General features: G+C 44.5%; 1 long non-coding RNA gene across 3 annotated transcripts in view; it reads right to left on the bottom strand.

The window, feature by feature from the left end:
- The window catches only part of LOC109249016 (uncharacterized), a 56788-nt gene that overhangs the window by 35679 nt on the left and 7918 nt on the right, over positions 1 to 13191 (bottom strand). For 2 of the 3 annotated variants that reach the window (XR_008419512.1, XR_002072407.2), the window contains exon 2: positions 4324 to 4385. This is a non-coding gene — a long non-coding RNA (uncharacterized LOC109249016). Of the gene's footprint in view, positions 1 to 4323; positions 4386 to 7042; positions 7086 to 13191 lie in introns of all 3 variants that reach the window. The other variant, XR_008419513.1, reaches the window with a different exon arrangement.

Raw genomic sequence — 13191 nt, 5'->3', positions numbered from 1 at the left:
ACCTCGCAAGGAGTTATAACTGCTCTGTCTTACAGTTGAAGCGACCAAATAGTCTTTGAAAGCTGACGCTGAAGAAAACCTTAGAAGTTAACCAAACCCAATCCCTTCCTTTTTCAGATGAGGATGTTGGCCTGAAAGGTCAAGTGGCTTTGTGGCAGTGATGACAATGAGGGTGGCTTGACCAGATATGGCACTAAGCCTTTTATATCTATCATCTCGTTTTGTGTTCCCAACAATCCTACAAGGTAGGACACATCAGATGGCTAGGAGTCACAGGCAGGTTTACCTGATGCGAGTGCAGTGCTGGCTCCCTGCCCCCGCAGGGCTACCCAAGGGGTGTCCCTCTACTCCTGAAGCCAGGGCCATCCAGACAGGGTCCCTGCACCACGGGGAGAGAAATGGACAAAGGCTGCCTCCAGGTGGGCGGGGCCCAGACCTTGGTAAAGCAAGTGAGACACAAGGAAGCTTGGCTAAGGATGAGACTGGACCTGGATAGCAGCAGAGGTGGCAAAGCCATCACGCAACCTCCTACTCTGACCTCCCAGGATCCCTTTAGCAGCCACACAGCAGGAGCAGGGTTGAGCTGTGGTAAAGCCCAAGGAACAGGCCAGAGGTTTGTGCAGGATTTTCTTTTTTGGACATAAACCTCTCAGACTCTAGTAAACTATGAACAGGTAGGACAAAGGTCCAAAGGAGAAGTCCGCTGAATGAATATGAATTTTCACCAAGAGTAAATCACTCGTTCCCAACCCGGGATGACTGTGCCCCCCCTCCAAGGGACATTCAGCAATATCTTGGGACATTTTTATTGTCACATGAGTGGGACCAGGGGTGCTACTGGCAAAGAGTGGAGAGAGGCCAAAGGTGCTACTAAGCTTTCTACAATACAGAGGGCAGCCCCCCTCCACAAAGAATTATCTGGCTCCCACTATCCATAGCGTCAAAGCTGAGAAACCCCAGAGGTAAATGGGGCAGGCCTAGATGTAAACATGACGTCAATAACACCGAACACCTCAGATTCAGAGAAATAGTGAAGTCGGGCAAAGGGTACTGGGTGGAGGTTGCAAGAGCTGACTTCAAGCCTTGACTTGGTACAACTGGTTTGGAGCTTGAGGAAAGTCGTTCACCATCTCTGGGTCTCTTTTTCTTCCTTAGAACGAGAGCAGCCATGTGATGAGGCCAGATCCTTCCTGGGGTTGGCCTGGTGGCACACAGGAAACACCAGCAGAACGTTGTTAAGTTGTAATCACTCAAGCATGTCAGAGGTTTGTGCACCATGGTTTGTTCTAGAAGAGGATTGGTACTTTCTGCCTCCACTTACAAAGGTAATCCATCGTCATTACAGAAATCTAAGAAAATCTACAATAACACAAAGGGAAAAGAAAGAGGTATATTATGATCCCACCCCTTTCAAAGGAGTTCTGTTCTAGAACTCTCCAGATACTGAACTCCACTACTTTGAAAATGAAAAGGAAGAGGAGAGGGTGGGGTCACTGCACTCCCCTTTGGTTGGTTTTTTTGTTTTTTTTTTCTTTTTCACTTCCCTGTAGTGCAGCAAAGCTTTACAGACATTGAGTCATAGGTAGAGTTCAAATCATTTTAACTCTGGCTATTTGACTTTGCAGCGGTGTCTTAACTTCTTTTTTTTAATTTCTCTGTTAAATTGTGGTAAAACACATGTCATGTAAAATTTACTCTTTACCATTTTGAAGTATGCAGTTTAGTTATGTTAAGTATATTCACCCTGCTGTACAACCAATCTCCAGAACATTTTCAGCTTGCAAAAATTAAAACTCTATCTCTGCTAAATGACACCTCCCTGTTTATACCTCCCCACCTGTGGCCCCTGGCAACCACCATCTACTTTCTGTTTTATGAACTGGGCTATTCTAGACTCCTCGGAGACATGGAATCATACAACATGCGTCCTTTCGTGACTGGTTTAGTTCGCTTAGCTTAAGGTCTCCGAGGTTCGTCCAATGCTGTAGAAAGTGTTAGAATTCCTTTCCTTTTGAATAATATTCTAGTGTATGTACGTGTCATGTCTCATTTACCAATTCATCTGTTGATGGTCACTTAGGGCACTTTTATCTTTTGGCTATTGTGAACAAGGCTGCAGTGAACATGGGCGTACAGGTATCTCTTAGGGGCACCTGCCTTGTATCTCAGTGTCTTAACAATTTCTCTACTGTGCATCTCAAAGCTTTGGAAAGTTCCTCTTTCCGAGTAGAGGGTTATGAATTTCTACTTTGGGAGCCTAAATCCAGCCCTGATGGGCCAGAGAGACGTATCTCCAAGGTGCCCTAGTTCCTTCCAGCACTTGACTGACTCCTAGGAGACTTGGGTCTGTAATTCCCCAACTCTACTTTCATAAGCCTGTGACCTCCCTACTCACTGGGACATTAACACAACAATAGTATCTTCCATGTGGAAGCATGTGACAGTTTACAAACCGTGTTTATCTGGACTGCCCCTCTCTGATTTTCACGGTCATACAGGTGGGCACATGGGGATCAGTGCGTCTATTCCACACGAAGAAGGAGGAGCTCAGAAACACAGCCAGGTTGGAGAAGAGCCAAAACCTAATCATGTGATCTGTCTCCTGCTTCTGTGACCCTTACACTCCACCACGTCTAGAAGTGATAGGGTGATGAGCTGGGGGTCATATTGGGGAACTCCCCAGTCAAATAGATAGAGGGGATCGGAATGTCTCAGTCTTTTTAGTCACTCATGGTAAAACATACAGGCACAGAGACAAATACTCGTGTGTGCATTTGCATGCATGAGAAGAGAAAGAAGCACGCATTTAAAAGGTGGGAAAAAAGATAAATAATGCCTGATCAATTACAGACCAGGACCATCAAGTAAATCCTGGAGTTAATTAAATTCGTAGGTGTCCCTACTTAAAAGGATCTCTTACAGATTTATAACCTAGACTTTGTCAACAAGCTTAAACTATTAGCAAAAGAGAAATAGTTTTCTGTTACAAATGATGCATTGGCCTGTTGGGAAAAAATTCGCCACCTGAATACAGCTTGCAGCATAGCCATGAAGAAGAGTTGGCTCTGGACAGAACGTAAATTATGGTAGCTCTGAAGATGGGACCTCTTAGAATCCCTCTGGAATTACAGGCTGCAAAAGGGATTTGGCCGCATCACTGCCGTGCCTGCTGCTGTTTGTTTCTGTTCTTCCGCTTCATTCACTGCAACTAGCCACTCACACGTAAATAAATAGCAACTTAATCAAAGCCTTTGTGCTAGTTTATTAAAATACTTGCATAATATTCCACTCTCTCTTCAGATCCTTCTCCCACAGCTTTTACGCTGAAGCAGTGACTTGTCTGTGTTTTCACATAAGCCCAGAAGCATCACTTCCCTTCTTGAATTGCTCCTGTACAATGGCAAGCCTAACACCCTTTCAAAACGGTGACATCTGCAGATTCCTTGGTCTTCAGACAAAATGCTGTCCAAATTTCAGGAGTTTTCCCTGAGCATGACTCAGGGTTTTTCTATCTTATCTCAACCTCCAGTTGATTAGAGAACTTTTCCGGTCTTACAGCATGATTTGTGAGGGGTCCCTGTTGAGACGAAGTTGAATGTTCCAGATTAAGTATATTGTTCTGCATGAGAAATCACCAGGGCCTGCAGAATGGCTATGAAATTAGCCTCGGATGTCTGACAGCAACGTCTGCCTCAAGGCCAGAGAAAGTCTAGACCGGTTGCCCCACGGGGCTATTTGGTAGTGTTTGGGGACATTTGGGGTTGTGGCAACTGGGGGAAAGAGGTGCCACTACATCTAGCCGGTCGAGGCCAGGGATGTTGCTAACCATCCTACAACGCACGGGACAGCCCCTCAACAAAGACAAATCCGATCGACACATGTTTGCAGGGACTGCAAGAACCAAGTACCACAGCATGAGCACCTTGAACAACAAAAATGTGTTGTCTCGCAGTTCTGGAGTCTGCGTCAGTTCCTCTTAAGGGTGTGAGGGAAGTATCTGTTCCAGGCCTCTCTCCAGGGCTCGCAGATGTCCGTCTTCCTGTGTCTCTTCACGTTGTCTTCCCCGTGTGCATCTCTGTGTTTAAATTTCCCCTTTTTTGTAAGCCGGCAGTCATATCAGATTGGTTGGCCCTAATGACCTAATTTTAGCTTGATAACCTCTGTAAAGTCCCTATCTCTAAATAAGGTTGCCTTCTGAGGTACTAAGGGTTAGAAGAACTTCAACGTATGACTTGGGGGGAGGAGACGCAAGTCAACCCATAACGCAGCCTAACATGTCAACAACACTGAGTTTGAGACACTCTTGTGTAAATGGTTACTTACCTTCCCTGCCTTCTTTTTCTCCTCTCTGTCCTTAATTTGGCTGAATCTTTGGAATAACATACCTAGAAAAAAGATAAGAATTCTCATTTATCATCAGGATATAATCACCAGGCATTTAGGGATGGATATGTAGAAACATCACAATGGTTAGGTAAAAACTCCACTTCCGTGCCCCATCTAGCACCAAATAGACCCCTTAATTTGCCACCTATTTTCCTTTTTTCTCTGGGTTCTTCCCCTTCGACGGGCTTTTGTTTTGAGGCCACTGGTCAGATGCCCATGGAATGCAGCCATCCGTGTCCTATATAAAAAGAAAGCTAGTAGAGGAAGCCTTCTGAAACAGTTTCAAGTTATGGGTAACTGAAATGCCTTTGCAGTACAGAGTAATGTTAAAATATGAGCCTCCAGTGAATCAGATGGGAGCTCGCATCCCACTGGGTCATTTTTGCTGTGTAACCTTTGGAAAGCTAATTAACCTCTCTAAATCTCCAACAGTTTCCTTCCTGGTAAAAGGGGGAGATAATAAGAATATCTGCACCACAGATAGAGCTGCAGTAGCGATTAAAGGAAATAATGCATCCAGTGAGATTAGCTTAATGCCCGGCACAGAGAATGTAGCCACTGAACATTAGCTGCAGAGGTCTGGTCCTTTCCTGCCAGTAAATGTCTCCTTCCATGGTACCCGGGCCACCACCAGTATTATTGGTATTATTATTTTTAATACATTGGTATTATTATTTTTAAAAGAAATGAAAATGTCTCTGTGAATTCATTCCTTCACGCCGTGATGCCCGTGGTGCACTTTCTGTGCGCGGGGCACTGGGCATGCAAATGTGGGTAAGATCCATGCAATCTAGCAAAGGAGGGAAACAAGTAAATAATAATGGCTGTGCATGAAGTGCCATTATAGAACTATACATAACACTTTATGGGAACTTGAAGAAAGATTCATGGAAAAGGCCTTCGGGAAAATACAAAGGCCTTTGCAGAAAATATTTATAGAAACCTGAAGTCATCATGTTGATTCACCCAAATGCAACTCGGGATTTACACCAGCAGCTTTTTTAGAATCTATTATGACAAAATCATGCCCCTTTAACACTACAAGGGTTTTTCAAATATTAAATGAAAAATGTAAAAGAGAAGAGAGAACATTTTTAACATTAACGGTTTGTTTCCGTGAAGAGAGAAATGAGAAAACATCTCATTTGATGATGATGAATTATTTCCAATATTCATGGGTGAACTAAGCAATTAAAAATTTGTAGTGTGTTCATTTCAGCCATAAAAAAATGAAAGATTAATCTGGGAAATCCCACTCATGTTACAAAGACAGTAGGAGTGGAAAATATAGGGACGGCTATTTCTAACAAAGTTGCTTTTAGTAAGAAAATATTTAGAACAAAAGAAATTGCTGAATATAATATTTATGAAAGAGAGCATCTGTTTTATTCACAACTGTTGTTACTGCTTAGGACTGTAGCACAAAGTAGATTCAGAAGAAGCTATTAAGTTGGTTGCTTATCAGTCAAAAGATAATAAATAATAAGATGAGTGGGAAAAAGTCAGCTTTCAAGATGTCTACATTAAAAAAGAGTTTGGAATGTCATGTTGGAAATACCACGCACAGAGAATTTCCTTCTGACCTTTGGAGGCTCACTTCAGATCATTAAATAATTAGTTTAGACTGACGTATGTTGAGGGCCCACTGCTGCTGAGTCGGGGGAGGCACCTGTGAGAGAAAGGCTGCCCTGCTTTTATTTGTTTGTTTGTTTTTAAAGTTTATTTATTTAAAGAGAGAGAGAGTGCGCGTTCAGGCAGAGGGAGAGGGAGAGAGAAAGAATCCCAAGCAGGTTCCACACCATCAGTGCAGAGCTCTAGGAGGGACTCGATCTCACACACTGTGAGATCATGACCTGAGCTGAAATCAAGAGTCAGATGCTTAACTGACTGAGCCACCCGGGCGCCCGTATTTGTTTATAGAAAGTATAGTTGGGGGCACCTGGGCGGCTCAGTCGGTTAAGCGTCTGATTTATGCTCAGGTCATGATCTCGCAGTCCGTGAGTTCAAGCCCCGCATCCGGCTCTGTGCTGACGGCTCAGAGCCTGGAGCCTGCTTTTCAGATCTGTGTCTCCCTCTCTCTCTGCCCCTCCCTTGCTCACGCTCTGTCTCTCTCTCTCTCTCTGTCTCTCAAAAATAAATAGACATTAAAAAAAAAAAGTATAGTTGAAAAGGGTTGTGCTGCTTTAGTGAGGAGGAGGTGGACAGGGACATGGAATCCAGCTGCGAGGAGTTAGGAATTGACTCCTGGAGAACTAACACATTATTAAAATAAAAAGTCTTTCCCCCATCTATCCATTCATTCAATAATCACTCTTTAAGCACTTACAATATGCTAGGCACAAGGTTTGGGACCAGAAAGGAAATGTTGGATGAGATATTGCCATAGCCCAAGAGCTTCAAGGTCTGGTTGAAGGACACAGACATGTAAATAACAAGAGTAATCAAGTGTTAGAGATGTGATAGAAGCATGTGATGGTCCAGGTACCATGGAGGGAGACATTTACTGGCAGGAAAGGACCAGACCTCGGAAGTGGAAAAGCCCCCAGTCAACTCAGGCACCAGGAGAAAGACCCAGGAAGTGAGAAGAGAGAATTCAGAGCAGTTCTGGCCTCCCCTACTGGTCCCCCCCCACCCACTGCCTAGAAACCCCACTCACCAAGGGAAACAGGGTGGGTTACTCAAATTACTGGAAGCTTAGTCTGCCAAAAAATAATTTGTAAAATCATCAGTTCATCAAATGTACCTTTCTACAAAACAAAAACAAAAACAAAACTTGCTTCTCTTAATTATTTATAAACCGTCATAGTAAATTAATTTGTCTCCAATGGAACAGTTTTAGTAGTTTAGGAGGATTTCTGTAGTTTTTATTGACAAGGTTTCATTCTGTCATCATAGAGGCATTTAAAGAAATCTTCAAGTGTTTTTGAACTGTATTTCAAATTCAGAAATCATCCCATAACCGAAATATCAGTGCTTGCTTCCTGCAAGAATTTTTCAGTTTGTACCGATTTCTTTCATGCCATTTTGGTTTTGCAAACATTTCAGCAGTTTTGTGATGATTCTGCCAATTTCTCAAGTATGTTGTCAACCCAACTTCTCCAACAATTTAATAATTCAAGTCTACTGTGTGATGTGATTGTTCCTGTAGCTTGCAGTTTATTTCTCACCTTACCAATCTCTCCAGCATTTTAGGATTTTGTATTTTGTGTTTACAGTCAGTGAATATCAAAGTTGAGGCACTGGTCATAGAAATCATTATGATACAATCTTCTGGGCTGCCTCACTTCCTTTCTGCTGCCTTGGTTTGTTTTGTCTCAATTGATTCTTCTTAGAAATTTAAAATGCCATCATTTTTTTGTAGGGTAGTTTGGACTACCGCTCATTTTTTTGCTCTCAAATTTAAATTTTAAGTTTAAATTTAAATACAACTGTATCTGCAGTTTCTTCCCGAAAATCCCCAGCTAAAACTTCATCCCTTTATCTTAAGCCTTTACAGTTTTAATCTAATTTGACTTAATGTAACATAATTACGTTTTAATTGCTGGAAGTTCAAAATTAACATTCACATGCTATTTGAGGAATTGACAAAGAATACTAAGCATTGAAGAATAGAAAAATGACATTCAAATCATTAAAAAAGACAATCTTTTGGCGCATGTGGGTGGCTCAGTGGGTTGGGCATTCAACTCCTGATCTTGGCTCAGGTCATGATTTCACAGTTCATGAAATTGAGCCCCTGTGTTGGGCTCTGTACTGACAGCACAGAGCCTGCTTGGGTCTCTTTCTCGGTCTCTGCCCCTCTTCGGCTTATGCTCATGTTCTCTCTCTTTCTCTCAAAATAAATAAATAAACTTAAAAAAAAATAAAAAAGACAATCTTTTGAATATCAATAAAATTTAAAAGTTAGTTAAATTGGTCATTGGGAAATTGAAACGCAGTGAATTGGTCTTAAGCCAATTTAGCGTAAAATGTCTTGGGGACTCCATTCTGTTCTTAATCCATAGTCAGCTTTTTCTCTCACTCTTCTACTAATGATTAAAGAGGGGGTGGGTAGGCAGAATAACAGAAGATAATCCCAAATATGTCCACATCCTAATCCCTAGAAGCTGTGAATCTTGCCTTCCTTGGCAAATGGGGCTTCACAGATGTGATTAAATTCCGAACCCTGAGATAGGGAGATTCTCCTGGATTATCTGAATGGGCTCGATGTCATCACAATATCCTTATAAGGGGGAGGCAGGAGGGGGGAGTCAAAGGAAAAGCCAATGAGATGAGGAAGCAGAGATTGGAGCCATGCACTTTGAAGATGAAGGAAGGAGCCACAGGCCAAGGAATCCAGGCGGCCACCACAAACTGGACGGGCAAGGAAACAGATTCTCCCCTCGGCGCCTCCAGATTCTCCCCTCATGCCTTGACTTTGGCCCAGTGAAACCAGCTTAGGACTTCTGACCTCCAGAACTATAAGAGGACAAATTTATGTTGTTGTAAGTCACAGAATTTGCTGTAATTTGTTACAGCAGCAATGGGAAAGTAACACAGGGTGCTGTTGACTCCCCCTCTCATTAGTTCTTCATCCTGTTCCCACACGGGGTTTTACAGCCAGGCATTTGGCCCACCAGGGCCATCTCTAGGGAGAAGACCAGCAGCGCCCTGGCTGGACCTTTGTGAGACCATTTTCCCCCAACTGCTTTCCTGGCCCCTGTATATCTGCCCGGAATCAAGGTGCAGAGCCATTGATGTTGTTTTCGTGTTGTCCTAAGAAGTCACCGAAACACATTATGAAATTATCTCCATTAATCTGACCCAAAGGACACACTGTGCCCTAGCCTTCTCATCCTATTTTCCATCTCCAGCCATGCCTAGCTACATTTTCCTGTAAATCTGACCAGCCAGTATGTGGCCCAGCTATAAGAGCTAAATGATTCAGATACAATATGGGCAGCATTACAAAAAGCTCCCGATTTGCATGCACACCCCTATAAAGCTTAGCTCTACAGATTTCCCCATTTTTCCTGAAATAGCTCTTTATCTTCCCAGCAGCCCCATTAGGCAGGTGGACAGCGTGTAGCCCCAGCAGATCCACGAGGTTAAATGACACCCCTGAGGCCTGATAGTTAGGGACAGACCAGGGGCTCAGACTCAAGTCTCATGACTAGCTCTGGCTTAGTTAGCATCTGTGACTTCTGGAGGAGGCACCAACGTGCAGGTGGCAATAGGTAAAATTCAGTGGCGCTGCTACCAGAAGAAATACAACCCCACCTGCTGGTTCCAGCTTGAAATGCCTCCGTTAGAACTTGATCCCTTCTCAAAGTGCAAATGGCACGGAGGGGAGCTTTGCAGGGCCCCCGGGCTCACTCCAGTCCCAGAGCCCGCAGGTTATTTTAGGACTCAGGTAAATTGCTGCACCTGATCCCCCAGGCTTCGGGGAAAGTCCAGGATTTCCAGTAATAGCCACCATTCGCTCTGCCAGGCTACAGCAGGCTCTTGTTCTGGGAATTCTGGGACCTGGCCACTGCAGTGAACATGAATTGTGTGGGGATCCCTTAAAGTTTGAGGATGTGAGAGGAAAGGTTGTATCTTGAGAGGCTGGAGAATAGCAAAACCCGAGATTCCCCGGCCTCTTCACCTTTCAGAGAAGCTGTGATTTCTAAATTGCAAGAACCCAGAGTTCTGTTTTCTCACAGAGCTAAGAGGGAGTTCCTAAGACTGACTGAGGGAACTGAGAGTCCCTAAGACTGACAAAGCTAGCATTTTCTGTCTGCTGAGTGGGCCGACGACACTGAGACCAAGGGGTTGTCGGCTTCAGAATGTGTGCAGAGGTGATGTGTATGGCCCTCTGGAGGATCCCTTGAAGACAGGGGCTGCTCTAAAAGGCGGCAGAGGGGGAAGAGAAGGAAAACCCCATCAGAGAAAGAGTCTATAAAAAAAACGATATTAGAGAAAAATCCCAGCATTTTGAAAGAAGGATCCTATAAAGCTCTTGTACTCTTTGTTTAAATTGTGGTAAACTACATATAATAAAATTTACCACCTTAACCATTTAAAAAAAAAATTTCTTTAATGTTTATTTATTTTTGAGAGAGAGGCAGAGTGTGAGCAGGGAGGGACAGAGAGAGAGAGGGAGACACAGAATCCGAAGCGGGCTCCGGGCTCTGAGCCTCAGCACAGAACCCGACGTGGGGCTCGAACTCACGAACTGTGAGATCATGACCTGAGAGGAAGGCGGAAGCTTAACCGGCTGAGCCACCCAGGCGCCCCCACCATTTTCAAGCGTACAGCTCAGTGGCATTAAGTATATTCACCTTGGTGTACAATTGTCGTGACTATCCATCTCCGGAACTTTTTAATCATCCCAGGCTGAACTTCTGTTCCCGTTGAACAATAACTCCCCATTCCTCCCACCTTGCAGCCCCTGCCAACCACCATTCCTCTTTCTGTCTCTACGAGTTTGACTGTGGTAGGAAGCTCACGTTAGTGGAATCATACAGTATTTGTCCTTTGGTGTGTGGCTCATTTAGCTTAACCTGATATCTTCAAGGTTCGACCCCGTTGTAGCACGTGTCAGAATTTCCTTCCTTTTTAGGGCTGAGGTACATACCACATTTTGCTCATCCATTCATCCATCAATGCGCATTAGGGTTGTTTCCACCTTTTGGCGATTGCGAATAACACTGCTATTTCAAAATTTGGAAAAGTGAAGAAATCTTACTTACGCAGTGACTGTGGAAACTCATGCCGGAAAAATCCCATCGTACAATGCATGTCAAAATACACACCTCTGTGTGTCACGAGTGCCGGAAAGTTTGTGCACGAACTCAGTCCTTACTCAACATCAAAAAACAAAAGCTGGGGAGACGCCCTTTAAATGTAATCACTGTGGAAAACCCTTTAGGCAGAACCTGTACCTTATTGGAAATCAGAGAAATCTCAGGACAGAGAATCCATTTAAAAGCACGAATGAGGGAAATGGTCACTTACAAGCCACACCCTCAACACGAGGGACTGGATGGCAGAGCAATAGCTTATTTCTTGAAGAGGATGGCAACGCCGGTAACCATAGGGCAGATCATCACACACACGCAGTAAATGTGAGGAAGCCTTTGATCACGCAGACGGATCTACGCATGACCCAGGCAACAAAACCACTCCCTAGCACACATTGCAATTGATACCACAAAATCCACAACAAAGAGAAACCTTTAGAAATGCAGCAGTTATGGGAAATCCCTTATTTGGAGATTCAAATTTTATTACCTACCAGAGTATATGGAAGCGATGGTCTGTGTGAGAAAGCAAGGGTTCTTCCATGTGGCTTACATAGTAGTGGATCTTATAATGGAGAAAATGTGCAGGAAAGAAAGAGAAAGAGGGAGAGAGGGAGGGAGGGAGGGAGAAAGAAGGAAGAAAGAAAGAAAGAAAGAAAGAAAGAAAGAAAGAAAGAAAGAAGGAAGGAGAGGAAAAGAAAAGGAAAAAAGGAAAAAGAAAGGGAGAAAATGGACCTTTGAACAGGACATAGCGCAAAGCTATTCTCTGCTCTGTAGTGCAAAGGTGCTGCGGGCAGATTCACAGGGGCCAGCATCAGAGATCATGGACACTGGAGCCCCAAAGGAGAGAGAAGGATGGGCAAAGGGGACGCGGGGGCCCCCTCCTCCCACATTGGAGGGTCTGACAGAGAGGTAGCTGCGGATCAGTTAAGATCAGACCAGAGCTGAGCCGGTGACGGGTCCCTCTGTTGGGGTCTTTGCTGATGTGCGGCTCCTCCTTTGGGCTGTCCTTACACACCCACACCCCGGCGGACGGTGCTCCTCAGCAACAGTGAAGGAGGTCAGCCGCTGTTCTAGGCAGACTGAGGACTGAAACCACAGAAGGCTGAAGGGCTGTGGGTTTCCCCAGGTCTAAGAGGACCCCTGTACAATGCCTGTCACCTTGACTGAAAGAAGGATGCCTATTCCAGCAAAAGTATACCATTTTTCTTTCCTCCTCACTCTCATCTATGTGCAGGGAGGTCCTGGGTACATCGTGGTGATCCAGGACGTGAATCTGGCCTTCCGTTCCTCCTCCTTCCCTGCCTGCCATGATTGCCCTTCTATTTCCCATCCAGCCTCTCCCACCTTCTGAGGGTGTGGTCCTCTAATAAAGCTAGTCTGATGAACAAGTCAGGGCTCCCTGGCAACCATACATCCGTGTCCTCAACAAATGGCTAAAACTGCCAGCTCCCGGCTGGGTTAGAAGGCAAGGAGGGTCCAGAGGCATGAGTCAGAACTCCTGGCCCCACCACATGGAAGAGGCCTGACTTAGACAAGTTCTTTCTGAACCTCAGTTGCCTGATCTGTGAAATGGGCATCGGTTAAACCGTGCCCCCTTTCTAGGGTGGTTCTGAGAACCAGGGAAGACAGGGGACACCATTCTTTAGCTCAGTGAGGGCCACATAAGGAAGGCCCTTCATAAGCAGCAATGAACCAGACAGGTGTGTACAAATGCAAAGCTTCACAATATATTCACAACAGGAGGATTCACAACACTGATCAAGTGTAAGGCATCTACCAATATTGTTCTCAAGTAGAAATTTTAGTCATAGAGCAAGTGGGAGACATATTTTAGGGTATGTGACTCCTAGAGCTCATTAGACCTCTCATTCTGTGGAGCATCACTTGGTCCCCATCTGTGAGTAAACTTATCTTATATCCACCTATCCTATGTCTTTGGGTCCCCACAGAGTCTCAAAGGTTAAAAACATGCATGCATTGGGGCGCCTGGGTGACTTAGTCGGTTGAGCGTCCGACTTCAGCTCAGGTCATGATCTCG

Source organism: Panthera pardus, unplaced genomic scaffold (genome assembly GCF_024362965.1).
Source record: "Panthera pardus isolate Hobbes unplaced genomic scaffold, ASM2436296v1 HiC_scaffold_6, whole genome shotgun sequence".
NCBI classification, from domain to species: Eukaryota; Metazoa; Chordata; class Mammalia; order Carnivora; family Felidae; genus Panthera; species Panthera pardus.
Note: the sequence above shows the minus strand (reverse complement) of the source record. Positions and strands in the feature narration are given on the sequence as shown.